This window comes from Oryctolagus cuniculus, chromosome 16 (genome assembly GCF_051225735.1).
Source record: "Oryctolagus cuniculus isolate XC-2025 breed Fujian yellow rabbit chromosome 16, ASM5122573v1, whole genome shotgun sequence".
Taxonomy (NCBI): Eukaryota; Metazoa; Chordata; class Mammalia; order Lagomorpha; family Leporidae; genus Oryctolagus; species Oryctolagus cuniculus.
This window is the reverse complement of record NC_142882.1, coordinates 57,605,595-57,631,487: the sequence shown is the minus strand read 5'-3', so window position 1 is coordinate 57,631,487 and position 25,893 is coordinate 57,605,595. Positions and strand designations below refer to the sequence as shown.

Here is a 25,893-nt window from a genome sequence, read left to right as displayed (position 1 = left end):
CAATGGTTGGGTCCCTGCCTGGAATGAGCTCCCAGCTCCTGGCTTCAGATTGGCCCAACCTGGATCACTGTAGGCATTTGAGGAGTGGGCGAGTGGATGAGAGCCCTCATTCTATCAGTCTCTTTCTCTCTCTGTCTCTCAAAAATAAATGTAAAATAATTAACAAAAAACAATTAAGCCTGTTCATTACTAGTATAGCCTGTCTTCAAGGTGGACAAGGACTGCATTGCTGTCCTGGAAATGGGTAGAATTTTCTATCCTGACAGTGACTAAAACATACATCTCCTCGGCCTTGTGAGTTGTTCTTAAAAGACTCGCTATGTAATCTGTCACTCAAGACTGAATATGAAGGGCATCGACATGCCATGTCCCTCTGATAACACATACAGAGACACAGCTCTGAGCGTGCTCTTTGCACATCCCCACAAGAAGAGATCATATTCTAAATAGAATATTTGGATGAAAAATCTGGCAGGCCCAGGTGACTCTCATATCCACAGTAGCCTGCTGAATCCATGCTCAAACTCAACCTGGTCCCAGAACCACCAAGAAGGAATGGTACCCAATGAAAAATTCATTTGAAAAACAAAAATCCGAATTCTCCCAAAGCCTGTAACACCAGCTGTTGAGCAAGAAATGCTAATATACTTATAGGGAGCAGGTAAGGCCTTAGTGGTCTGTAAGCTCTTAATCTGGGAGAGGGCAACATGACTCCATTTCAAGAGATGGTGTCCAAGGTGGCCAGGAGCCGTGACGCCCTGAATGGGGGCCCAAGGTGAAGGCAGCATAGTGTTGTGCAGACCAGAACTGTCTCACACCCGGTGTTTGGACATTGCAAGAGCTGGGTCTGGGGAGCAATGCAGGTTGAAGAATTCCCTGGTCGTGTTAGGACCCTGGTGTCTCTATGCCTAATTCTGTTCCTTCATTTCATGTTCTCTTCGGCGCTAGAGGGTGGCTGCGAAGGTTAGGTCTCCTGGTTTGGGAGCAGTTCCTAGGTAGGCATTTGGATGATGTCTGTCCCTGTGAAGTCACTCCATGGCAACCGCCCCAAGGGAACTGAGACTTTTTGTGCACTGACTTTCCTCTGTGTTTCCAGCCTCCTCTTCCACTGGGTTAGGGACACTGCCCTCAGACAGCGTCGTGTCCCCTGAGCCTCCAGGTCCACGGGGAGATTCTAGGAGAGAGGCAAGCAGGGTTGTTTGTTGAGTGATCCCAAAAGCTTGGGGACAACTGGATAACTCAGGCTGGCCTTGGGACTGGGTGGCCATTCTCCCAACAGCCTGAACCCAGCCTTGCACATGGCTGCCAGGTGAGGAGAGCCTGCATTCTCAAACGCCCACACGGCTGCTTGGTGCGGATGCCCCGGTAGTTTGTTCTTCACCCACAAGGTTGTTCTGGTATTTGCTGTGTGGGCAGGGCCCCTCCTGCAGACTACGGAAGCGCAGGGCGTCCAACAACATTGCCTGTCTCCACGGCATGATGAGATGATGGGAGAAGGAGGACAGAAACAGATGCCTCTTTCTCTGGTCATGGACCTTTATCCCAAGAAAGCCTGCGACATGACTCACATGACGTGGAGCTTGGTGCTGGTGTCCATCGGCATCTGTGGGCGTTGGTTCCAGGACCCCCTCACACCCACAGACTCCAAAATCTGAGGATGCTCGAGAGCCTCATATGAAATGATATGGTATTTGCATGTAACCTGCACGGGGTGAGGAATCTTTTTCTGGTGAGGACTATTTGGATATTTATAACATCACTCATGGGTCACGCAAAATTGTTGATTTAGAAATGAGCCTGCTGTAGATTTACTGAGTTTTGAGTACCACCTGTGGTTGCCTTGGCAGGGTCGGATCAGATGACTTCCTGGGCCAGGTGTCTCGCACTCTGCTGGGTTACTCACAATACCTCATCCCTGCTGTGTGAACAGTTGTTCTGTTATAGGGTACAGGGAATAATGACAGGGAAAAGGAGTCTGTATATGTTCAGTGCAGATGCAATAATTTTTCTTGATATTTTGGATCTACAGTTGGTTGAATCGATGGATATAGGAGGGCTGGCTGTGTTTACCTTCATTAGCCTTTCTTTCTTTTACATCACATTGATAGACCTCATTTTTTCCCTTCTACCTTCTTCAAACATTCAAAATTGGTCTAAACCCCCAATTAGCACACATGTGTCTTTTATATGTATTTTCCTGCCCTAAGGTGAGATCTCCTACCTTCGCCGCCTGGTTCTCTAGTGGGGTCCATGGAACAGGAGGTCCCATCACATCACTCTCAGGATGCATCTGGTACCACCCCCCCACCCCCGAGCCACCGCACACTACACTTCTCAGGATGCTGTGTACCAGGGCTGGTCTTCCCTACTTTTTCTTGGAATTGCAATGTCAAATGCATTTGAAAGACAGGGGTGCCATGGGGGAAGCAGGAATGGTACCCTCACAAACCCTCAAGGCAAGACACTCTGAAGAGAGAGCTGCTGATTCTCACGGGCCCCTGATCCTGCATGTCTGGTCCTTCGAGCAGGAGAGGAACCTCTTCTTTTAGGTGGGTTGGCTTCTCTGTGTGATGCAGAAAGGTGTGAGCAGACAGACAAATGCTTTCCGAGGTATAACCTCCGTGTTATTTTCAGTGGCTGGAGAATATATTCTGGAAACTTTGTCTTTCTTTGTGTTGTAAGTTCTCACCTTTTCCAGCATCTTCATAGGCATTTTAATTGGAAGTCCAAAGACACTTTATCAGGGTTGTCACACTGTCACCTGTACAAAGGAGGTGACCTGTTTCTAGCTTTTCACATGCTTGTCTCATTCTCCAGGTACACTGGACAGTTTTCAAGGGAAGGGATCATTATTCCTTCGAATCCCTCACACGGAGAGGTGGAGGGGAGAGAGACAGAGAAAGAATAACCCTATACCTGTTTCACTCACTGAATGCTTGCAGTGGCCACAGCCTGAGCCTGGAGCCTGGAACTCAACCCAAGTCTCCCACATGGCTGGCAGGAGTACAGTTACTTCAGCCATCACCACCGCCCCCCAGGGTGTGCTCCAGCAGGCAGCTAGAGTCAGGAGCAGGAGGCGAGTTGAATCCAGGTGCTCTGATCTGGGATGTGGGCTTCTTAACTGGAATCTCACCTGCTAGGCCAAGTGCCCTAGAGAGGGTTTAATATAGATTGATGGGCTAATTGGTCGGCTATTTATTTGCCACACTCTGTTGTGGCTTATGTTTTTCTAGAAGCTTATCAAACAAATTTGTCACCTAAGTGCGGTGAGGGAAATTTAAAAGCAGAATTTAGGGTTGGAAGAGACCCTAAAATTCATTTCCCAATCTTCAGATAAAGTCTCACTATAACCAGCCAAACAATGCAAGCGTGTCCTAGATAAAGCTGGTTTTTCCTGTTTGTTTCCTAGATTAAACTTGCTTTAGTCTAAGTCCCGTAGCAATGTTCTACTCTTCTAGTCCCTGGAAATATTCACAAAGTTAATTTCCCTAACTCTGCAGCTCTACAATTTAGAACATTCTTGTTACTATCCGTGCACCAGAGTGAAAGAACTTTCTGACATGTCCCTATTAATTCAGCAGGCCTCCAGTGCACACTGCGTAGGATTATACTTTGTTTAGGTAGCTCACTGAAACTTGGTCAACTTTGAGGGAGTGCGCTTCACTTCAGCCTCTCGGTTAGGAGAAGCAGCTCTCTGCACTTCTGTTCCAGTGTTGGTTGTTCCTGGGCTGTCAGAAATATAGACGTTCTGTGGCCTAAAAATAAATGTAATAAGTTCCCTTGTTCAAAAACAGCAGAACAGATTTTACACAACTGTTCCACCGAATTTATTGCATGACACTGGGCTTGGGAAGTTTTAGCACCCAGAATAAAACCACAGCAACTTTGGGGTACGAAACATGGGCAGGACGGCAGCTACTTCCTGTCCCGCCATGTGTGAAGAGAGATAACGCCAGGATGTGTGCTGGCCAGGAGAGGTGCCCATGGTCACATTGTTTCTGGAGGCCACAGGGGACCAATGATGAAAAAACAAAACGCACTCCCCCCACCCCCTCCACAATGCTCAGGAATGCAGGCTATGAGCTTCAGTTTTCCTTGGCAATTTCCCAGCACCATCAAGAAGAACCTCTGGAGCAGCTAGATTCTCCTGTACTAGTGATATATGAAATCCCTGGACTAGGGGTTCCTAAAGCACATTCCAGAAATCACCAGCCTTTAGGAGAGGTATCATTTTGATCAAGGGTACTGGGGTAAAAATGAATGTTCAAGAAATATCAACCTAAACAAGGCTCCATCAGTTTATGCAGTCCAAGGCCTCACCATGTGCCGCCATGAAATGTGCATCTCTCTCTCTCTTTTTAAAGAATTATTTACTCATTTGAAAGTCGGAGTTACACAGAGAGAGAAGGAGAGGCAGAGAGAGAGAGAGAGAGAAAGAGAGGTCTTCCATCTGCTGGTCCACTCCCCAATTGGCCGCAACAGCCAGAGCTGCACCAATCTGAAGCCAGGAGCCTGGAGCTTCTTCCAGGTCTCCCACATGGGTGTAGAGGCCCAAGCACCTAGGCCATCCACTACTGCTTTCATAGGCCATCACAGAGAGCTGGATTGTAAGTGGAGCAGCCGGGACTTGAACAAGCGCCCATATGGGATGCCTGCACTGCAGGCGGCGGCTTCACCTGCCACACCACAGCGCCGGCCCCATGAATCTCTTAAGAGTGAGTGTCAGCATGTAGGATGTGGCTCCATAGTGAACCACTCTAAAACACTTTCTCTTCACAAAACCCAGAAAGAGTCTGGGTAAAGTAGGTAAAATATATGTACAGAGGTGCACAATTAGGGGTATAGTTTGGTGGAAAAAGACAGAAACCAAAAGGAGTCAAGGGAACTGGATCAGCTGGCTAACAATGAAGTCATATCCTCACCGAGGGCTCCTTCCAGTGGTGGAGAGCCAGCCCTGGACGGCGCTGGATTAAGTCTGGATCCTCAGATGCTCCTCTGACAGGTGACATGAGAGACTGGAAGTCCATTCTAGAAAAGGGAGCTTATGGCTGGCGCTGCAGCTCACTAGGCTAATCCTCCGCCTTGCGGCGCCGGCACACTGGGTTCTAGTCCCGGTCGGGGCGCTGGATTCTGTCCCGGTTGCCCCTCTTCCAGGCCAGCTCTCTGCTGTGGCCAGGGAGTGCAGTGGAGGATGCCCCAAGTGCTTGGGCCCTGCACCCCATGGGAGACCAGGAGAAGCACCTGGCTCCTGCCATTGGATCAGCGCGGTGTGCTGGCTGCAGCGCACTGGCCGCGGCGGCCATTGGAGGGTGAACCAACAGCAAAAGGAAGACCTTTCTCTCTGTCTCTCTCTCTCACTGTCCACTCTGCCTGTCAAAAAAAAAAAAAAAAAAAAAAAAAAAAAAAAAGGAGCTGATGAGGAAGTACTTCTGCCTTGACCTGTGTTACTGTGTCGGGGAAAGTCTCCCATTGTACTTCATGATCCCTGAGGACATACACCACCCAGGAACTGCAAGGCAAGCGATCGCCTTAAGGTTTTTTTATGCAGTTATGCCCACTCCAGGGACTCATTTTCCACCAAAACCTTTCAATATTCACACATATGATGCCCATTAAACACGAGTTCAAAGTCCAGAATTACAAAACATTTGGGGACACGAACTCTCCAGAGTTCCCAGAAACAATTAACATCAGAATTTTATATCCAAGGATTTCAGATGTTGGAAGGACTGGATATAAAATGTATAAATTATTAAGAAAGAAAAAATTAAAATGTGAACAAGGAATAAGATTCTTTTTTTTTAAAAGAAGCAGGCAGATTTTAAAAAGTAATGCATAGAATTTTTAGAAACAAGAAACATTATTTAGATAAAAATTCAATGACGTGAATAAAGAGTGGGAAGACATTTTTAAAAACAAAGTTTATAGGTTATGAGGTAGATCTGGAGAAATTATCCAGATTGCAACTCAGAGAAATGGAAACAGTAAGAATTTAAAAGAGAAGGTGGGATGTGCAGATGTGGTCTTCGTTCAGGGGGATTCCAGGAGGAAAGACCAGAGAGGGGAAGAGACAATAGGAAGATACTTCAACCGTTCATGGAAAGTGGAATTGAAAGGTGTTTTGCTGGGAAAAGTTTTTAAATCTATGCCCAGTTTTTTCATAATATGCATTTCCACAAACTTTTTAAGACCCCTCATATGCATGGATTTCAAAAAATGTTTGCACCATTGTAAACTTATCTTTAATTCCACTTTCCACAAACATTTTGAAGTACCCTACTATATACACAGATAATAGCAGAAAAGAATCTGAAACTCATGGACAACACAAATGCATAGACGGGGCCGGCGCTGTGGCACAGAAGGTTAAGTGTCCATCTGGGTGCCGGCATTACATATGGGCGCCGGTTCGAGTCCTGGCTGCTCTCCTTCCGATCCAGATCCCTGCTGATGCTCCTGGGAAAGCAGTAGAAGATGGCCCAAGTGCTTGGGCCCCTGAACCCACGTGGGGGACTCAGAAGAAGCTCCTGGCTCCTGGCTCCGGATCGGCGTAGCTCCGGCTGTTGTGGCCAATTGGGGAGTGAACCAGTGGATGGAAGTCCTCTCTCTCTCTGCCTCTCCTTCTCTCTCTGTGTAACTCTGACTTTCAAATAAATAAGTAAATATTTTTTAAAAGAAGAATGCAGAGCTTCCCGAATTTGTCTGAGCAGAGAGCTTTAATTCGCCGGCAGCCTGTGGGAGTATGTTGCGGGAAGCGAGCCTTGTGTTTGGCTGGGCAGATAGGACTTGCATAGAAGTCAGTCCGGATCCCAGCTGGAACTACAGAGCTGCTGAGCACCCTGGACCTGAGCTGGGGTGAGGCAGGGCCATTGCCACCTGCCATTTAGGAAATCCAGCCGCACCGGCACCCCTCATGGGGTGGTGCCACACAAAATACGGAATGCCTGGTTAAACTGCAATTTCAGATGACTACCAATGGAAGATGAATCCGCGTATCTGAAGTTTGGATTCAGCTGGGTGTCTTGTATTTTTACTTTGGCAACTCTGGTGGATGAGAAGTTGGGAAAGAACGTGGGACGAGGATGCTGGAGGAGAGGAGGGGAGGGAAGGACTGCGTGTGTGACCTCAGGGTACTCCCACCTCTAAGCAAGAAGCACCCAGAGCAGAGGGGCTGTCACTGGCAGCTGCTGGGCTGGCGACTTCCCTCCAGGGGTAAGCAGGCTGTCTGTTGTGAGCTAACCCCAGGGATCAGTTTTGGGAACGCTGTGCTCTGCTCCTCCTTCCCAGCAGAGGGCAGTGGAACAGCCTGAAGAAGGGAGAAGACAGCAGAGGGAAGAGTGGTAATCCCGTAAAGCCATCCTCCAGCCCCAGAGAATGGCGTCTGTGGCCACAGTGGAGGGCTTGCTCCCGGCAACCCAAACTTCAGTCATGGGACGAGGCCACTTAGGATCGTCTCCTGAACACTGTCACCGTGAGTGACAAGTGGGAAACCGGGATCAACTCGAGACAGCATCAGACACTGCCAAGGACTTCATAAGGGCCAGCTATTGAACAAAGCACTTTATAGCTATGAAGTCTTAATCTTTTTTTCTTAAGATTTTATTTATTTATTTGACAGGTAGAGTTACAGACAGTGAGAGGGAGAGACAGAGAGAAAGATCTTCCTTCTGTTGGTTCACTCCCCAAGTGGCCGCAATGGCCGGAGCTGCGCTGATCTGAAGCCAGGAGCCTGGTGCTTCTTCCCAGTCTCCCATGCGGGTGCAGGGGCCCAAGCACTTGGGCCACCCTCCACTGCCCTCCCGGGCCACAGCAGAGAGCTGGACTGGAAGAGGAGCAACCAGGACTAGAACCGGCGCCCATATGGGATGCCGACGCCGCAGGCGGAGGGTTAACCTAGTGCCTCACAGTGCTGGCCCCAGAAATCTTAATCTTTATAGCACTCCAAGCTTGTAGGTGTTATTTTCTGTTATTATTTGATCCCATTTCATAGGGATGCTACACTGCAGCCGCGGAGAGGGTAGCATCTGCCTGACTCCTACAGCGGGGACTGGAACCCAGGTGACGTGTCTCTTCACCACTGCACTGCCCCTTGGAGTGAGTAGTCTGACCAGAAATGCCTGACATGACGTGGATGACAGTGACACAAACAGAGCGCGTGGGGAGATGGCTTCTGTAACTTGTTTCTGCTCGTCTAGAGGCAGGCAAGTGAAGTAGAGATAATCTCCCCAACACGCATGTCCACCTTTCTTAGGAAGAGGATTATAGCCACATATTCCACAGGTACGGTGACTTCTAGAATATTTAAGAAGTCGTTGTCACTCACATTAAGGAAGTGGCAATTAGGACGTAACTTTCCCTGGACAGCTGACGCAGGATGTCACTGACGTACACAAAGCCACCTTGCGAATGGTGCAGTACCAGAGTGAGCACCCACAGGTTCCACCAGCCCAGTGTCTGTCCCTGCTCCTTCCATGGCGGCACCCCGATTTGCGTTAGGGTGCTGTCCTCCTGTATATAGTGGCTTTGGAACCATCAGTCATGGCGCCAGTTATTGCTGCCAGTTTATGATTAGCTATTGTTGTTACTTTCTCACTGTGCCTAGTTTATAAATTAAACTTTATCAGAGGTATGCATATGGGAAAAAGCATGGTGTATATACGGTTTGGTACTGTCTGCTGTTTTAGGGATCCACTGGGGATCTTCCAATGTATCCCTCTGAGATAAGAGGAGACTGCTGTAATTACAATGTGAGAGAGGTGTAACAGGTGGGGTGGGACCCTCCAGCAGGTGCATCTGACCTATCCTAGGTGTGTGTGTGTGTGTGTGTGTGTGTGTGTGTGTTGGGAGGAGGTGAGCATAGGCTCTCGAAGGCTGATGTCTTGTAGGACAGAATGAGAATAAGCCCAGAGAAAGCAGCTCACATCTGTAGGGTGCCAGATTTAGCAGCTGAAAGTACAGAGTGCCCTGGGAAACTCAAATTTAACGAGAACTTTTTAGAATCAGTATGTGCCGTGCAATATTTTTAGTCTAAGTGTGTCCCTAATATTGCATAACCACACTCATTATTCATAGTTTACCGGGAATTCTAATTCCACCCAGCATCCTGCTTTTATCAGGCAATTTTATCTGTCCATGTCTAGAGCAATGAAATGTGTTTCTGAGTAGCTGGAAAGACAGGAGGACAGAGAAAAGGCAGAGTGGGTTGGGTGAGGCTGGGAAAGAGCTAGGAGCCGGATCACAAAAGATCCTTGCTATGTGGGGAGATTGGGGCTTTTTTTTTTTTTTTTTTTTTTGACAGTCAGAGTGGACAGTGAGAGGGAGAGACAGAGAGAAAGGTCTTCCTTTGCCGTTGGTTCACCCTCCAATGGCCGCCGCGGCCGGCGCGCTGCAGCCGGCGCACCGCGCCGATCCGATGGCAGGAGCCAGGAGCCAGGTGCTTTTCCTGGTCTCCCATGGGGTGCAGGGCCCAAGCACCTGGGCCATCCTCCACTGCACTCCCTGGCCACAGCAGAGGGCTGGCCTGGAAGAGGGGCAACCGGGACAGAATCCGGCGCCCCGACCGGGACTAGAACCCGGTGTGCCGGCGCCGCTAGGTGGAGGATTAGCCTAGTGAGCCGCGGCGCCGGCCCGAGATTGGGGCTTTTTAAAAAATATATATTTTCAGAGCTGGAGCCATGGTATAGCAGGTAAAGCCACTGCCTGCAGTGCCAGCATCCCATATGGGTACCGGTTCGAGTCCTGGCTGCTCCACTTCCGACCCAGCTCTCTGCTCTGGCCTGGGAAAGCAGTGGAAGATGGCCCAAGTCCTTGGGCCCCTGCACCTATGTGGGAGACCTGAAGGAAGTTCCTGGCTCCTGGCTTTGGATCTGTGCAGCTCTGGCTGTTGCAGCTGTTTGGGGAGTGAACCAGCGGATGGAAGACTTCTTTCTCTTTCTCAATGCCTCTGCCTCTCTGTGACTCTACATTTCAAATAAAAGTAACAGAGAAGCGGAGGGAGGTAGGGAGGGAGAGAGAGAGGGAGAGGGAATGAGTGAGGTATTCTATCCAGGTTCACTCTCCAGGTGGCTGCAACAGCTGGAGCTGTGCCAATCTGAAGCCAGGAGCTTCTTCCAGGTCTCCCACGTGGGTTCAGGAGCCCAAGGACTTGGGCCATCTTCTACTGCTTTCCCAGGCCATAGCAGAGAGCTGGATGGGAAATAGAGCAGCCAGGTCTCAATCCAGCGCCCATATGAGATGCTGGCACTACAGGTGACATTTTTACCTGCTATGCCACAGTGCCAGCCCCAAAAATATATTTTAAATTTTTTTAAATTAATTTGAAAGGGAAAGAGAGAGAGAGAGAGAGAGGCAGAGAGAGAGAGAATGAGAATCTCAATCTTCCATCTGCTGGTTTATTTCCCAAATGCCTGCAACAGCTGGGGACGGGCCAGGATGAAGCCAGGATCTCAAATCTCCATCCATGTGGACGACAGAGACTTAAATTCTTGAGCCATGACCCACTTCTTCCCAGGGTTTGCATTAGGAAACTAGAATTGGAAGTAGACCTGGGACTTGGAACTCAGGTACTCCGATATGGGATGCAGAGTGGCCTAAGTAGCACCTTAACCCCCGTGCCAGGTGCCTCCCCCTACAACGGATGTGAATTTCGTCTTGAAATGAGTGATGAGCCATTGCAGGGCTTCAGCCACCAGCCTGTGAAAGCGCAGAGACAGCAGCGTTAAACATGTCATCAGTCTCAATGAAAGGAGTATTATTGCTATTGCCATGGTGCAAATCACTCCAAATGTAGTGTGTCAGAACGATAACCCTCAGCGGCTTCTCAGCTCCTGTGGGTCAGGAATCCAGAAGCAGCGTGGCTGAGTGGCTCTGGCTAGCGTGTCTTATCAGGTTGTGGTCAAGATGTTGACCAGGGCCACAGTCGTCTGCAGGCTCTCTGGGGGCTGGAGAATTTGCTTCCACGGTGGCTCCCTCGCGTGACGGAACAGCTCTGCTGCCTGTTGGCAGGGCTTGGTTCCTGGCCACACGAACCCTCCAGCGGACTACTTTACATGGCCACCGACTCGGGGACCCACAAGAGAGCATGTTAAGGTCCATGAAAACCCATGGACACACATTTACAGTATTAATGGAAAGGAGAGGAGCCATAAAAGTAATTACCTATCTATCTGTCCATCAGTCCATCCATCCATTTACCTATATGTCCAGCCATCATTTATCAATCATGTATCTATCCGTCTGTCCATCCATTTATCTGTCTATCTGTCTATCTATCTATCTATCTATCTATCTATCTATCTATCTATCTATCTATCTTCCACAAGAAACCACAAATTGTCAAAACATGTAGGCATTTTAAGGGTTCTCTTTTGAGAAGGTCTGTTAGAGGCGAACCTGTAAGACGAGCGCCCTCTGCTGCCGTTTGTACAAAATAGATCTTTTGTCTGACATCAAGGAAAACTCTTACTTAAACGGCCCTGATACTGTCAGGCTGATGCCTCCAATAAGAAATAAAATTACGGTAAAGTAGCGCCTTTTCCTCTCCAAACACTAAGACGTTTTCTGTCTTGCAGAGAGCAGTGTCGCGACATCTTTCGATTTGGACTTACTTTTCCAGTGGTCATACCGGGACTGCCCCCACCTGGAAGCCTGATGGCTACTATGATTAGTAGGCAGGAGGAAGCGGCTCCACACATGTCCTCCAGGGCACCCAGGGGTGCTGACCTCTGTGACTGTTCCCAAGGAGGGCAGGAAGGAGGCTGGAGAGCCAGACCAGGAAATCCCCTCGGACAATTCTGCAGCAGCAACGACTCAAGAAAACAAGGGATGTGTTCTGTACAACACAGTAGCTGAAAGGAACGAGTCCCAGGTCCCCACTGCCCCATGCATCGTCTGCGCTTACTAAACCCAGCTGTGCACGCCCCCGCTGCCCCCGGGGTTAGCCTAGAAACCACCGCCCTTTCCCCGCGTTCACCCTCGCTTTCGCTCGGCTCTGCTTGGTGGCTTCGGGGTTAGCTCCCGAACTCTTGTTTTCCTCTAGCCCTGCCGCTCACTGCTTAGCTCAAGATTTGGCAGGGCTCTTCATTCTGAAACTCGCGGCTTCGGCGAGGAAGCGTCCCTCCGCCAGCTTCAGCCCAGCCTGTAGCTAGGAAACGGGGACTGGAGGTTGCTGTGGCTTTGGGCAAGCGATTTACTCTCCCAAGCCCGTTTCCAAATCTGTAAAATGGTAACAGTGAAAGAACTCGCCCATCAGTTTTTATGACAATTACAGCTGAGAAAGCTGTACCGTCAATTTTGTTATAGTATTAAAATAATTATTATGTATAGTGTTAAAATTATTATCTATAGTATTAAAATAATTATATGTAGTATTAAAATAATTATTATGAGACATAGCTGAATTTTTCCAAGTGGAAGACAAATATTAACAGATGGGCTTCTGGTGGTTATAACCAAGCTGGCAGGATGAAGATGAAAAAAATCAGAAGATGCTTTATCCATGATGAACTCATTTTAAAAATACATAAAGATAAGTCTGGGAACAAATATGCCAAATGTTAATGGGGAATTTATAGGTGACTTCTTGTTCACTTATACTTTGAATTTTCTGTAATGAGTATATAATAGTTTTACCATGGCAAACATCAAATTTCAACGTTCAAAACCATCCTGTTGGGGTGGGCACTGTGGCGCCGCGGGTTGGGCCTCTGCTTGGGACACTCACATCTCTTGTTGGAATGCCCGGCTTGTGTCCTGCCTCCGCTTCTGTTCCAACTTCCTGCTAACGCGCAACTGCAAGGCCATGGATGGTGGTCCAGGCACCTCCACGTGGTCAGGAACCCAGGTACTTGAGCCATCGTCTGCTCCCTTCCAGGGTGTGCACCGGCAGGGAGCACACTGGGGAGCAGCGCCAAGGCTCTCGGCCACACAGTCTGACACACTGGGCCACTCACCTGCCCAGCTATGGCTTTTGTTTCCTTCCGACACCGTGTCTGGGGGCTCCTTTAGTGACAGCACATGCCATCTCATCTTGTCCTTGTTAAATGGCGGCTCTGAAGTCCACCAGCCCTCACCCTAGTGGTGAATGCTCTGGTTCTTCTAACTTTTTTGCCAATGAAAATGATTGGAAGTCAACACTCTTTGCCACGCCTCCTCGTGCGCTTGTGCAATGGCTCCTCTGAGTGAGAGAGAGAGGCAGTGTGGCTGTGCCACAGACCGTGAGCCTGACGATCGTTCATCCTTTCAGTGACCTGATCGCCAACGTGATGTCCTTGCTCTGGATTTCCTCCCAGGGGCAGCGTCGGGGTATCTTTTACTCCACTCCCTCTACGCATGGTATCGGTCTCCTTCTCAACGTAATTTCCCAAATGGTTGTGGATTCACACCAACATCAACCCACCAACCGGCTTAAAGCCAGGCGACTTCCTTCACCCAGGTAGAAAGAACTGACTTGAATCTGTTTCCAGAACAATAGAAATCAGGTGGTTTTTTTTTTTTTTTTTTTTTTTTGACAGGCAGAGTGGACAGTGAGAGAGAGAGACAGAGAGAAAGGTCTTCCTTTTGCCATTGGTTCACCCTCCAATGGCCGCCGCGGCCAGCACTCCGCACTGATCCGATGGCAGGAACCAGGTGCTTATCCTGGTCTCCCATGGGGTGCAGGGCCCAAGCACTTGGGCCATCCTCCACTGCACTCCCTGGCCACAGCAGAGAGTTGGCCTGGAAGAGGGGCAACTGGGACAGAATCCGGCGCCCCGACCGGGACTAGAACCCGGTGTGCCGGCGCTGCAAGGCGGAGGATTAGCCTAGTGAGCCGCGGTGCCAGCTCTTGATGTGTTCTTTTGAGAACCATCAGCCCCTTTGTAACATGAGCTGAGACAGGAAGGGAGGGCTGATTTTCCTTCCCTGGCCTTGATTGTCCTCAGGGAGAACCGCAGCTCCTCACCCCTGCAGCACACGGCACCTGCTGGCCACACTGGCTGGGTCCTGATGCAGAGCAGGTGGGAAGCTCGCCCTGCTGGATCTGCTCCTGCAGGCGACTGCTGAGCTGGGCCCTCATTTCCCTTTAATCACGTTGCTCTGGAATTCTCTTTGATCTTTTTTTGTGGAAAGTCTCTTCTCCCTTGGGAGTCAGCTTGGTCTCCTTCTTGCCGCCCTGGGGATTCGCACCAGGATTGGTACCGTGTGTTAGCATTGAGCATCCTGAGGTTTTCTGCCAGGGTCCTGGTCAGCTGGTTATCGTGGGCACTGTAGACCATGATGATGATGGTCCTCATTCTGCAAATGCAACACTTGGAGCCCCAGGAGCTATTCCCCACACCCAGCCTCAAGGCGCTTTCTGCTGCCTCCTTGGCCTGTGTGTATGCAACAGGGGCCAGTCTCAGTTCTGGCAGCCGGGGGTCATCCCTGTGTGCTTCCACCTTTGGTGGCAGGGCTTTGTCTCGCCCCTGGTCTGGTGCCACTTGTGTCACTTGTCACCAGAGATGCCCATCGCTTGGTGCTGGCTAGAAGGAGACAAGAAGTGAAAGGTTTTTTTTTTTTTAACTATATTGTTACACTTCCCTGCTTGTAAAGTTCAGGGTCTGAGTTAGATCCTGCCAACAAGATGCACTCACTGCAAACTGGAAGGTGGGACTTAGACTGTGGCATCTTCCTGGTCACTCTTGGGGTTGTCTTCTAATGTGGGGTAGCATGAACTTTGTGCTCTCCTCCCACACCTTAAAGTGGCCCAGTGTCCCGTTGCCAGAACTGTGGATGGCATGGGTACTAGTGACTCCTACTTGAACTTATGATTTTAAGGTCTGTTTTAGCTTTGAAAACTCTGGTCAAGGCCAGTGCCGTGGCTCACTTGGCTAATCCTCCACCTGCGGCACCAGCACCCCATGTTCTAGTCCCGGTCGGAGCGCCGGATTCTGTCCCGGTTGCTCCTCTTCCAGTCCAGCTCTCTGCTGTGTCCCAGGAGTGCAGTGGAGGATGGCCCAGGTCCTTGGGCCCTGCACTCGCATGGAAGACCAGGAGGAAGCACCTGGCTCCTGGCTTCGGATAGGCGTGGTGGCCATTTGGGGGTGAGCCAACAGAATGAAGACCTTTCTCTCTGTCTCTCTCTCTCTCTCACAGTCTAACTCTGCCTGTCAAAAAATAAACAAACAAACAAACAAACAAAAAAAACAAAAAACAAAAAAAACTCTGGTCAAAGGCAAGCATTTGGCCTAGCAGCTGAGACGCCTACATCTGATATCAGAATCCCTGGATTGGATTCCCAGTTCTCTGATTCCAGTGTCCTGCTAATGTGCACTCTGGGAGGCAGCAGGTGATGGCTGTAGTCCTCAGGGCTCGGCCACTCATGTGAAAGAACTGAGTGAGTTTCCACCTTTTGGTTTTGGCCTGGTCCAGCCTTAGCCAGTGTAGGCGTGTGAGGAGTAACCAGCAGATAGGAGCTCTCTTTCTCTCTGTCTCTCTCTCTCTCTCAAATAAAAAGATCAAATCAAAAGAAAACAATTTTAAGAAGAAAAATTCTTTGGCCATGAAATCATGATCATGAAATGGTTAAATGCTAAATAACCTCAGGACTCACTAAATTCTTGCAAATAACACATTCACTCCTTTCCCTTCTTGTTCTCCTAGTCGGTCTCAGGGACCAAGGTTTGTCTGCTCTGTCTGCTTGCTTTTGTTTCGTCTTCCATTAATAGTAAATTGACAGAAAATTGCAGTTCCGGAGAATGAGAGGTGTTGCTATGGAAACAGCCTGAATCACTGATGCAAACATGCAGCTGTTGATGCGAATCCCTGAGATGCTGTCGGGAAGCGAGACACAGTAGATGTGGCAGCGAGAAGGCCACCTTGCTGTCAGGGAAAGTGCCCGGCCCTCCGGAGGCGTGGGCACAGCACTGTGGCAGGATTCGGGTCTCGTGCCCCAGGCCCAGTGGCACCTCCTCGCTCCGTGTCCGTCCGGCAAGAGCTGGCAGAACTGAGTGTGTTCATCCTGGCTGCCGCATCGGTGTTACAGGACTCTCAGAACTCACTGTGATTCGCACAAAATAAGAGCTCTAAACGGTCTCCTCTGGGGCCCTGGGAGGTTTTATCTCATCCCTGCAAAGTCTCGTTCACTTTCACGAGCATTTCTGTCCCCAGCCTTTTCTTGTCTTCCTCCTCCTCCCATCCTTCCCTTCTCGCTCCCCTCCCCTCCCCCTTCCTCCTCTTAGTCTTAGCTGTAATGTCTACACAGCAGAACACACTGCCTCTGAGTGTCCTAACTGGTGAGTACTGATGACTGTGTGCACCCTCACCAGCACCCATAGGTGGAAAGGTTCTACCTCCCTCCAAAGTTCTCTCCTGTCTGTTTGCAATAGACACCCTTATCCTGATCCCTGGACCCTTTAATAAAATTTCACATACATGGAATTCTGCAATATGGAGTCTGTGTATTGAGTTCTTTCAGCTAAAACAGCATCTTTGATATTTATTCATGCACTTGTCTAGTATTTCATTCCTTTTCCTTGCTGTCTAATGTTCCACAGTATGGATACTGTACAGTGTGTGTATTCACTTACACTTGATAGATGTAGGTTATTTCTAGTTTGAGGCTATTATAAATAATGCAACCACATAGAAGTCTTTGTGTGGGTACCTGTTGTTATTTCTTTTGCATGACTACCTCAGAGTAGGATTGCTGGTTTGTCACGGTGAGTGCATTAAGTTCCTTAGCTTTATAAGAGAGTGCCATACTGTTTCCAAAGTGCCTGGGCCCCTTTACATTTGCACCAGCAACGTCTGAGAGCTCCAGATACTCCACGTCCTTGCCAACGTGAGCATCCTCTCTCGATTTCTCTACTTATCTCGTCTTGGACCAGCGCCAGAGAGCAGAGCATCCCTTGAGCAGGCTACTCCACGCTACCCGTGGAAATGTGTCCACAGTCCCAAATGTGATTGGCAAAGCAACGAGGCTCTGACTGCTGCCAGCCAGAATGGCATGTTCAGATGCACGCTGCCCCTGCATCAGGAAAAGAAAAATTACACAAGTCTAACTCTATGGCTTTTTAAGGATTCAACTTTTAATGCCAACGTTACGGTATTCTTTTCACTTGGGAATCAGTTCCACTTTTCTTTTATTCTTAAATAATGGGAAAAAAAATAATATCTGTTCTTTAAAAAATGAACCCAAACTAGCTCCCTCCGCCTCGTGCCCTGAAAGTAAGTCCATCTACATCATATCTGGCCTGATTAGCAGAGCCTAAATGGATCTTGGCTGAGCAGAACCATCTGGGGGACACCAGAGCTAGGCCCAGGCACAGGGCTGGTGATGCGTGCTCTGGACAGGGGTGGACGAAGTTACCAGATGTGCTTGGAGCTCGAGAAGGAATGGAGACCAAGCTGAACGCTGCTTAGGAGCTGTGGAAGGAGGAACGTGTGCCAGGGGAGACAGCTGAAGCACGTGGGCTTCTCAGCGTTTGATCAGGGGAGAGGTCAGGATAGCTGGGTCGTTTATTATTATTATTATTATTATTATTATTATTATTATTATTATTTCCTGCCCCTTTGGAAGGTAAATTTGAGATGCTACACAGTCAGGTGAATAGAGTGCCATGCAATTCTCTCTGCCGTCTAAAATCTGAACTCCAGCAGCCCAAGGACAGAGTTGAATCAGCTGCTGATTAGTGACCAAAGGGCACGCTCAAGCAGAACTATTCACAGATGCGCGGATCATGTGGGTGTGGGCTACACCTGGATTGCATGTGGCTTGTCCCGCCAGGGTCCCCGTGTTGGAGGCCTTGCCCTCAGTGTGGCCGTGCTGGGGGGTGGTGTGGACCTTTGAGAATTGGGGCCTAGCGGGGGTCCTTAGGCCCCTGGGGGAGCTGCCCTCAGAAAGGTGAAAAGACCACTCATCACCAGAGCCAGCTCTCCTTCTACACATCCCCCCACCCCCCACCCCCCCCCAGCATGTGGGTTGTAGAAAAAAGTTACCATACAAACTTCCCGTCATGCCCTGCGAACGGCTAAGGGCATCCTTATCACTTTAGGACTCAGCTCAGATCCGTGCTTCTGCCCAGAACCCAGCTTCTCAGCCCCAGAGGCTCATCACTGTCCCCTGGTGCGCAGTTTGGGAGACGTCACTTGTTTACGTTTCAAACTTCTAAAGCTCAGGACGATTTTAATTTACAGAGAAGTCGTAAAGCCGTGCACAGAGCTCCCGTGTGCCCACGAGCAGCTCCCCGCCGCCAGCATTTCCCTAACTGTGGCAGTAATAGTAACTCAGCTGTTCTTCCACTGAAGCCTTTCGTTCAAGGATCCAAGCTAGGAAGTCCCACGGATCTGACATTGCGCCTTGGCCGTCTGCAATATGTGAAAACCTCTGTCTTTCCTTGTTTCCCAGGCTCTTGACGCTTACACTTCTTTATTCATTTATTTTAGTTGAAGGGCAGGCAGATGGCAAGGGACGGCTTTCCTCTGCTAGCTCATGCCTCAGTGCCCAGCATGGCCAGGACCCTGGAACTCAAGCCCAGTCTCCCATGTGGGTGCCAGGAACCTGGCGACGTGAGCCACCACTGTGCCTCCTGGGACGCGTGTTAGCAGGAAGCTGGAGTCAGGAGCCAGAGCTGGGACTTGAACCAAGCTGCTCTGATTCAGGATGTGCGAGTCTTCACTGCTAGGAAAGATGTCTGCCCTGAGGCCTCGCCACTTTTAAAGAGCCCTGGTCGGCAAGTGTGGGTCCCTGGTATTTTCTCATGGCTAAGCCAGGGCTGTGGGTTTCTGGGGAGAGTCCCACCAGGGGTGCACCTATCGGAGGGCGCTTGCTGGCGACAGGACGGGTCACTACCGGCGCTCACCCCGAGCACGTGCTGGGAACGCCTTCTCCGTTGCTGACTCTGGCCTTTCTCATTCCCTACAGGTCAGCCAGTGGGTCACCAAGTCCAGTTCACACTCAAGGGGAGGGAAATTCACCCCACCTTTTAGAGGGAGAAAAAAAATACATGTATCCACACATACATACAAAGACACTTAGAAAAGTTCAAGGAGAGTGGAAGCACGGGATGTTTATGTGGTGCAAAGCATTTTGAGATCCATGCCTATCATGAAAAAACTGCATGATTTCCAAGAGTTTTGTTCCCAAACTTATCTTTCAATTCCATTTTCCATGAGCTTTTTGAAGTACGTGTGTGTGTGTGTGTGTGTATGACTGTGGATATGTGTTAAAGCTACCACAGTAATTCAAAAATGTTTGCGGGAAGACTGATGCTTTGCAGAATAGTCTCAATGTTTCTCAAAGTTTTGCCCACGGATTTTAGCATTCTTCTATGAATCTTGCAATAGCAATTCTTACTGTTAAGCAAAATTTACAGGAGGCCATTGGTTTGTGCTCCGCTTCTGTGCTAGGCCCCACAGGTCAGACCAAAATCAGGCTTCACGCGGAAGTTCCCTGGAGCAGCAGATGTTGAGCTGATTATCCAGTCTTCAGGAACTCAAGCCGGGATTAGCCGGCGTGATGAGAAGTCCCCTCTGTCTCACCCTTTATAAAAAAAAAAGGTAACTTTGAACTGACCGCTCTGCTTGTTGTTTTCTGTGTCTGTGTTCCCCAGCCCCTCTCTGTCCAACCAGCCGCCTCTGCTCAGCTCATCGGAGCGCTGATTCTGTTTTATGTAACGAGCTGTTGCTTGATTCCAGCACTGGGAACGAAAGCCAGTTCAGATCTTCAGTTTGTTTTAATTCTGTCTTTTGACAGTACTCCAGGGTTCTAAGGGTGACTTTCTATTTCTTTCATTTCTTCCACGTTAACCAATCAGAATTCCTTCTCTAAGGGAGACTTCCCCTTCCCCCACTCATTCGCATATTGCAGTGGAGAGTGCAGGCCTCGGGGTCAGCAGCGAGCACGAGGCACTGGCCCTAGGGGGCCTGGGAGAAGAGCCTACCAAGTCTGGGGCACATTTGTAAATGTCCTTGGCTCGGTCTCAGCCCCGGGCCGATGGAGCCAGATACTCTGCCATCTGGGCCTCCACCAGTATTTTTCTTTGAAATCTCCCCGGGTCATTTTAATGTTCAACCAGGGCTGAGAACAGCTGGCTGCTAGAGGTTTGCCCCTGTTTGTCCCTCTGACTAGGATCTCCCCTGTGACCTACCTGCCACCCATCACGCTTCCCACATCTGCTCCCTCCCCCAGGCCCACGTGGCTGCTTTGTTCCTGGGTGTGGTTTGGCCTTGACCGCATTGTGATTGCTCTGGATGCTGGTCTTATTGGACAGCCAGTGAGACCCCAGGAGCAGCCGATGGTATCTGCTCCCTTTCACAGCTCTCAGTCTGGGAGGGCAAATCAGGTGTCGCCATGCCAGCAGAGGAGCCCTTGTCTACCCAGCCCTTCCTGCAGAGTGGTGGCAGAGGCCAAGCAGATTTGGGGAGAAGGGCGGGGAGTGTCCAGGGGTTCTGTTGGGAGAAATCAGGCTCATGACCGCTGTTATTTTACAAGGAAGCCCTGCCCTCTCCATTGTCTGCTCGGACTGGCAGGAGCTGCGAAGCTCAGGTTACAGAAATAAAAACTCTGCATGCGCCTAGAGGGCACAGAGAAGGGCCAAGAGCTGTTAGCTTAAGGAAAAAAGAGCTACACACATACCCTTGTGTTGTTAGGGTTCTACAGTTCTCTTGATGAAAAACCTTATTATTGGTGGGGCTCCAGCCTCCACTCTTAGAGTAACGGCGGTCACGTAATGAACCTGCAGAAGTGGCTTGAGCGCCAGGCGGTTTCAGCTCCGGAGTGAAGGCAGGAGGAACTAGGGAGCAGGAAAAAAGTGTGTGATTGACATGTTAAAGGTACTAGTTTCAAGGGGCTCAGCTAACAAGGGGTGCATAATTAAATAGAAATTTACAATAATGAGAGGCAGTTCTGAGGGTACCTCAAAAAGCTTATGAAACGTATGTGTTTATTTTGGTACAAAAATTGTTTTCATATATGGAAAAAGTATATTATGAAAAAGCCGTGCATAGATTTCAAAAAAGGTTTTGCACCAATTAAACTCATACTTTTAATTCCATTTTCCATGAAACTTTTTTTTAAAGATTTATTTATTTGAAAGTCAGAGTTACACAGAGAAAGAAGGAGAGGCAGAGAAAGACAAGAGAGAGGTCTTCCATCCTCTGGTTCACTCCCCAATTGGCCACAATGGCCGGAGCTGCGCCAATCCGAAGCCAGGAGTTTCCTCCTAGTCTCCCATGCGGGTGCAGGGGCCCAAGGACTTGGGCCATCCTCTACTGCTTTCCCAGGCCATAGCAGAGAGCTGGATTGGAACTGGAGCAGCCGGGACTAGAACCAGTGGCCATAAGGGATGCCGGCTGCTACGCCACAGCACCAGCCCCATCTATGAACCTACTGAAGTACCCTTGGATGAGTAATGTTCAAGATCAGTGTGTGCAATGGATCGTTTTGAATCCATAGTAACTACAGCAAAACCATAAAAGTAATGGGGGAAGAATGCAAACATCGCTCATTTCTAAAAATAGAGCCACACATATGGGTGACATTTGAGGTCGATTGTCACTGATAACATTAAGCAGACGCTTTTCATTGAGACTGACACCGATGTCCCCCTCGTAACTAGGGCCTAGCTATGGGATAAATATCTGTTGGCTGAGCAACAGGAAATCCATCTCCAAGGTAGGGTACGATTGTAATGGGTGGGGCAGGGTGGGGCCTGCCTCAAAGATCCCTGCCCTGACTTTGTTCCTCTTTTAGTCCAGGGGTCCTTCTACCAAATTCTCGGAGCTTGCATTGCCCCTGTACAAAACCATCAGTGGGTGGCAGGAGTATTTGAATCTTCAGAGAGATCCTGCAGGGAAAGAGCAGGCAGGTCGTGCCTGAGCGGGAACTGGCAGTGGCATAGTTCTTGGGGAAGGCTGTTTCCCTTAACTATGCCATCTTTTTTTTTTTTTTTCTCTGACAGGCAGAGTGGACAGTGAGAGAGAGAGAGACAGAGAGAAAGGTCTTCCTTTGCCGTTGGTTCACCCTCCAATAGCCACCGCGGCTGGCGTGCTGCAGCCGGCGCACTGCGCTGATCCGAAGCCAGGAGCCAGGTGCTTCTTCTGGTCTCCCATGGGGTGCAGGGCCCAAATCCTTGGGCCATCCTCCACTGCACTCCCGGGCCACAGCAGAGAGCTGGCCTGGAAGAGGGGCAACCGGGACAGAATCTGGCGCCCTGACCGGGACTAGAACTCGGTGTGCCGGCGCCGCAGGCAGAGGATTAGCCTAGTGAGCCACGGCGCCGGCCAACTATGCCATCTTACCTGCCCACTGCCGTCATCCGAGCGAAAGGCAATTTGCACGGGACAGACACTGACCCATCTGCTCCCTTTCCCACTTACCAGAGTGGGAGGATAAGTGATGGCGCCACTGGCCTTTAAAGACCTTTCTAGACCGTTGATAGACAGGCAGCGTTATTGAGAAGCTGGGCTTTTGGAGCCAGGACACTGGCGAGCTCTCGTGAGTTGTTAATAGGAATCCGCACTAGAAATCCCATTTCTCCAGAATTTATATTTGTCACGAAACCACGGCTACAGGCAAAATAATTAAATTTGAAGGAACAATTAAAAAAAAAGACAAAAGAGAAGCTAGTGCTTTTTCAAGATCTTCTGCTTTGTGCATTTTTAATGCTACAGTGTTCTATGGAGGGGATTCAGGTCGGAGACCGTGGGGGATTTATCCTGGGTTTCTCCATCTATCACACAGTGCCCAGTGCAAAGCAAATATTTGTTGGATCAATTTTTAATATCCACGTCTCCCAGAAGAGGCTTTAAGTGATGCTGGATTTTTATCCCTTCTTCACACCTTGGGGACCTGAGACTCAGAGAGGTGACCTGGCTTGTGTGAAGCTGTTGGGAAATCAATGACAGCACGAGGAGCTGAATGCACAATGCCAGCTCCTGCTCACTGCCTGGCAGGGAGCGATCGCCCCACGTTCCTTCCTGGCTGGTGTGGGTCCTGCGCAAGGCCCACTTTCCCACCGGGCACAGGGTCAAGGCTGCACGTCCATTGAGAGACTTGCAGAAGGTTTAAATTCTTTTAAAATCAGAAGGAAAACCTTATATCCACACAGTCAAAATATAATCTCCACTTTTTTTAGGAAGATTTATTTTTTATGTATTTGAAAGACAGAGTTACGCCGGCGTCATGGCTCACTAGGCTAATCCTCCACCTTGCGGCGCCGGCACACCAGGTTCTAGTCCTGGTCGGGGCGCCGGATTCTGTCCCGGTTGCCCCTCTTCCAGGCCAGCTCTGTGCTGTGGCCAGGGAGTGCAGTGGAGGATGGCCCAAGTGCTTGGGCCCTGCACCCCATGGGAGACCAGGATAAGTACCTGGTTCCTGCTATTGTATCAGCGCGGTGTGCTGGCAGCAGCGCGCCGGCCGTGGCGGCCATTGGAGGGTGAACCAACAGCAAAAGGAAGACTTTTCTCTCTGTCTCTCTCTCTCTCTCTCACTGTCCACTCTGCCTGTCAAAAAAAAAAAAAAAAAAGAGTTACAGAGAGAGGTAGAGACAGAGAGAGAGAGAGGACTTCCATCTGCTGGTTCACTCCCCACATGGCCACAACAGCCGGAGCTGCGCCGATCTGAAGCCAAGAGCCAGGAGCTTCTTCCTGGTCTCCCACATGGGTGCAGTGGTCCAAGCACTTGGGCCATCTTCTACTGCTTTCCCAGGCCATAGCAGAGAGCTGGATTGGAAAAGGAGCAGCTGGGACTAGAACCAGTGCCCATAAGGGATGCCGGTGCTGCAGGCGGAGGATTAACCTACTGTGCTACAGCGCTGGCCCCCACTTTTTATTTTTTCTTTTTTAATGGGGGAAAGGGCGCGAGAGAGAAGTTACAGCCTTGATGACACCTTGTGACTCACAACCGAGGGGACAGCCTGAGTGCCCCCTCCCGGGACAGCAGACACCACAGTTAGAGGAAGACAGCGGCAAGCGTCTCAGAATAAAACCGCTCAGCCCTAACTTCCCCCCCTCCCAACCTGCTCCCACGTTTCTAAGTCAGCTTTGTGAATTTTACTCCCAGCAAAATTCCTCCTTTTCCTGGGCACTGCTATGAGGTTTCTCTTTCATTATTTTCAGCATTTTATCTGCTAGAGAGACAGGCACAAGGAGACAGAGAGAGAAGGAGAGAGAGTTCACTAGTTCACTCTCCAAATGCCCACAGTGACTGGGGTGGAACCAGGCCAAGCCAAGAGCCAGGAACTCAATCCGGGTCTCCTGTGTGTGTGGCGGGGCCTCCACTACTTGAGCTGTCACTGCTGCCTCGCGGGGTGCACGTTAGCAGGAAGTTGAACATGGGGGTGGGAGCCAGGACTTGGCCCCTCACATTCCAATATGGAATGTGGGCATCCCAAGCAGAGTTCTCACTGTGCCGAAGGCCTGCTCTCTCCCAGTGCTAAGAGTTTTGGTGAACTCAGACAGGCACAAAAGCATCACCATAATCAAGTCAGGAGATTTTCATGGCCCCCTCATTCCTTCTATTAATCACTCCCATCCCATTCTTTGGTCCCGAGCACTCACGATTCTATCTGCTGTTTGTGCAGCTCCCTCTCCCAGACAGTCATACCAATGGAGCTCTGTGTTCCATGGCCTCTGAGTGTGGCTTCTTCCACTCTGTCTTAAAAAAGTCTATGCATCAATACAAGCACATCTGGGTTGCTTCCGGTTTTTGACAATCACACATGAAGACGCTATGAACATTCACACATGTGTTTCTGTCTGAACATAAACTTTCGTTTTACTGGGGTAAACAGAACTTGAGTAGAATCACTGGGTACGAGAGGGACAATGGCTCCCCAAAGATGTCCACATCCCAGTCATTCAAGCTTGTGACTGTGTCACAGGGCTAAGGGTGCTTGAGTTTGCAGATGGCATGAAGGTTGATGGTTCTCTTAAAACACAGAGATTGCTCTGAGTACTTGGTGGGCTCAGTCTAATCGCACAAGTCCTTAAAAGTGGGGAAACTTTCTAACTGGTGAGATTGCGAGGACGGGGAGAGAGAGGGGAGAGGGAGAGAGAAGGATGGAAAGAGTACCAAAGTGTCGCGAATGCTGCTAGCTTAGAGCATCATGGATTAGTTTTCTTGTATTTCTGGAAGTCAAAAGTCTAAAGTCGGGGTGCAGGCAGGACTCTGTTCCTTCTGGAGGCTTCTGGAAGATTCCTAGGCCCTTGGCCGGCTGCGCCTTCCTTCCTCCATCTGCTGCCAACCTCTGCTCCATGGTCACATCGCCTTCTCTTTCTTTGACCCCGAGGACCCTGTGATCACATGGAGCCCACAGGAGAGCCCAGGACAACCTCTGCATCTCAGCAATTTTAATTTCATCGATCTGCAGTCATCTGTCTTGCCATTTAAGCAATGGGGCCACAGGTTTCAGAGACTAAGATGTGACATTCTGAAAGGCCTTTATTCAGCCTAACAAGGGAGCATCTAAACAAGCAAACCAACAAACAAGCCCAGGCTATCGGATGGGACCTCATCCAGGTTTGCCTGAAACTTTTGGGGTTCTTAGCCCTGGAAGTTTCACACTGAAGGGAAGTTGCTGAGTCCTGGACAATCTTGGCGGCGTCTTGCCCTGCTTGGTAGACACAACAAAGGTTTAATCAACCAAACACAGGAACAGCACATGGACCCCAGGATGTCACTCGAGGCCACTGTATTTGCTGTCATGAGGCAAGGGCTTCCCTGAGGGGTCCCCTCCTATCATGTCCATGGCTGAGGCATATGGAACCCCAGACCCAGGAGAGAGGATAAAGATTGCTTGAGGTAAAGGGACACACATCACCCTGGCTCCTGTCGCACAGATCAGACCCACGGAGGGTCACCTTCACCCGTGGAGGAAGTAGTTCAGAAATATAACTTGGGAAGTATGAAGGGTCTTCAAGACTTAAGGGAGGAGC

At 49.7% G+C, this 25,893-nt stretch overlaps 1 long non-coding RNA gene across 1 annotated transcript in view; it reads left to right on the top strand.

Annotated features, from left to right (window-relative positions):
- The window catches only part of LOC149121767 (uncharacterized), a 51,407-nt gene extending 39,021 nt beyond the window's left edge, over nt 1-12,386 (top strand). The window contains exon 2 of the long non-coding RNA XR_016223001.1: nt 11,571-12,386. This is a non-coding gene — a long non-coding RNA (uncharacterized LOC149121767). The remainder of the gene's footprint in view (nt 1-11,570) is intronic.
- The last annotated feature ends 13,507 nt before the right edge of the window (nt 12,387-25,893 follow it).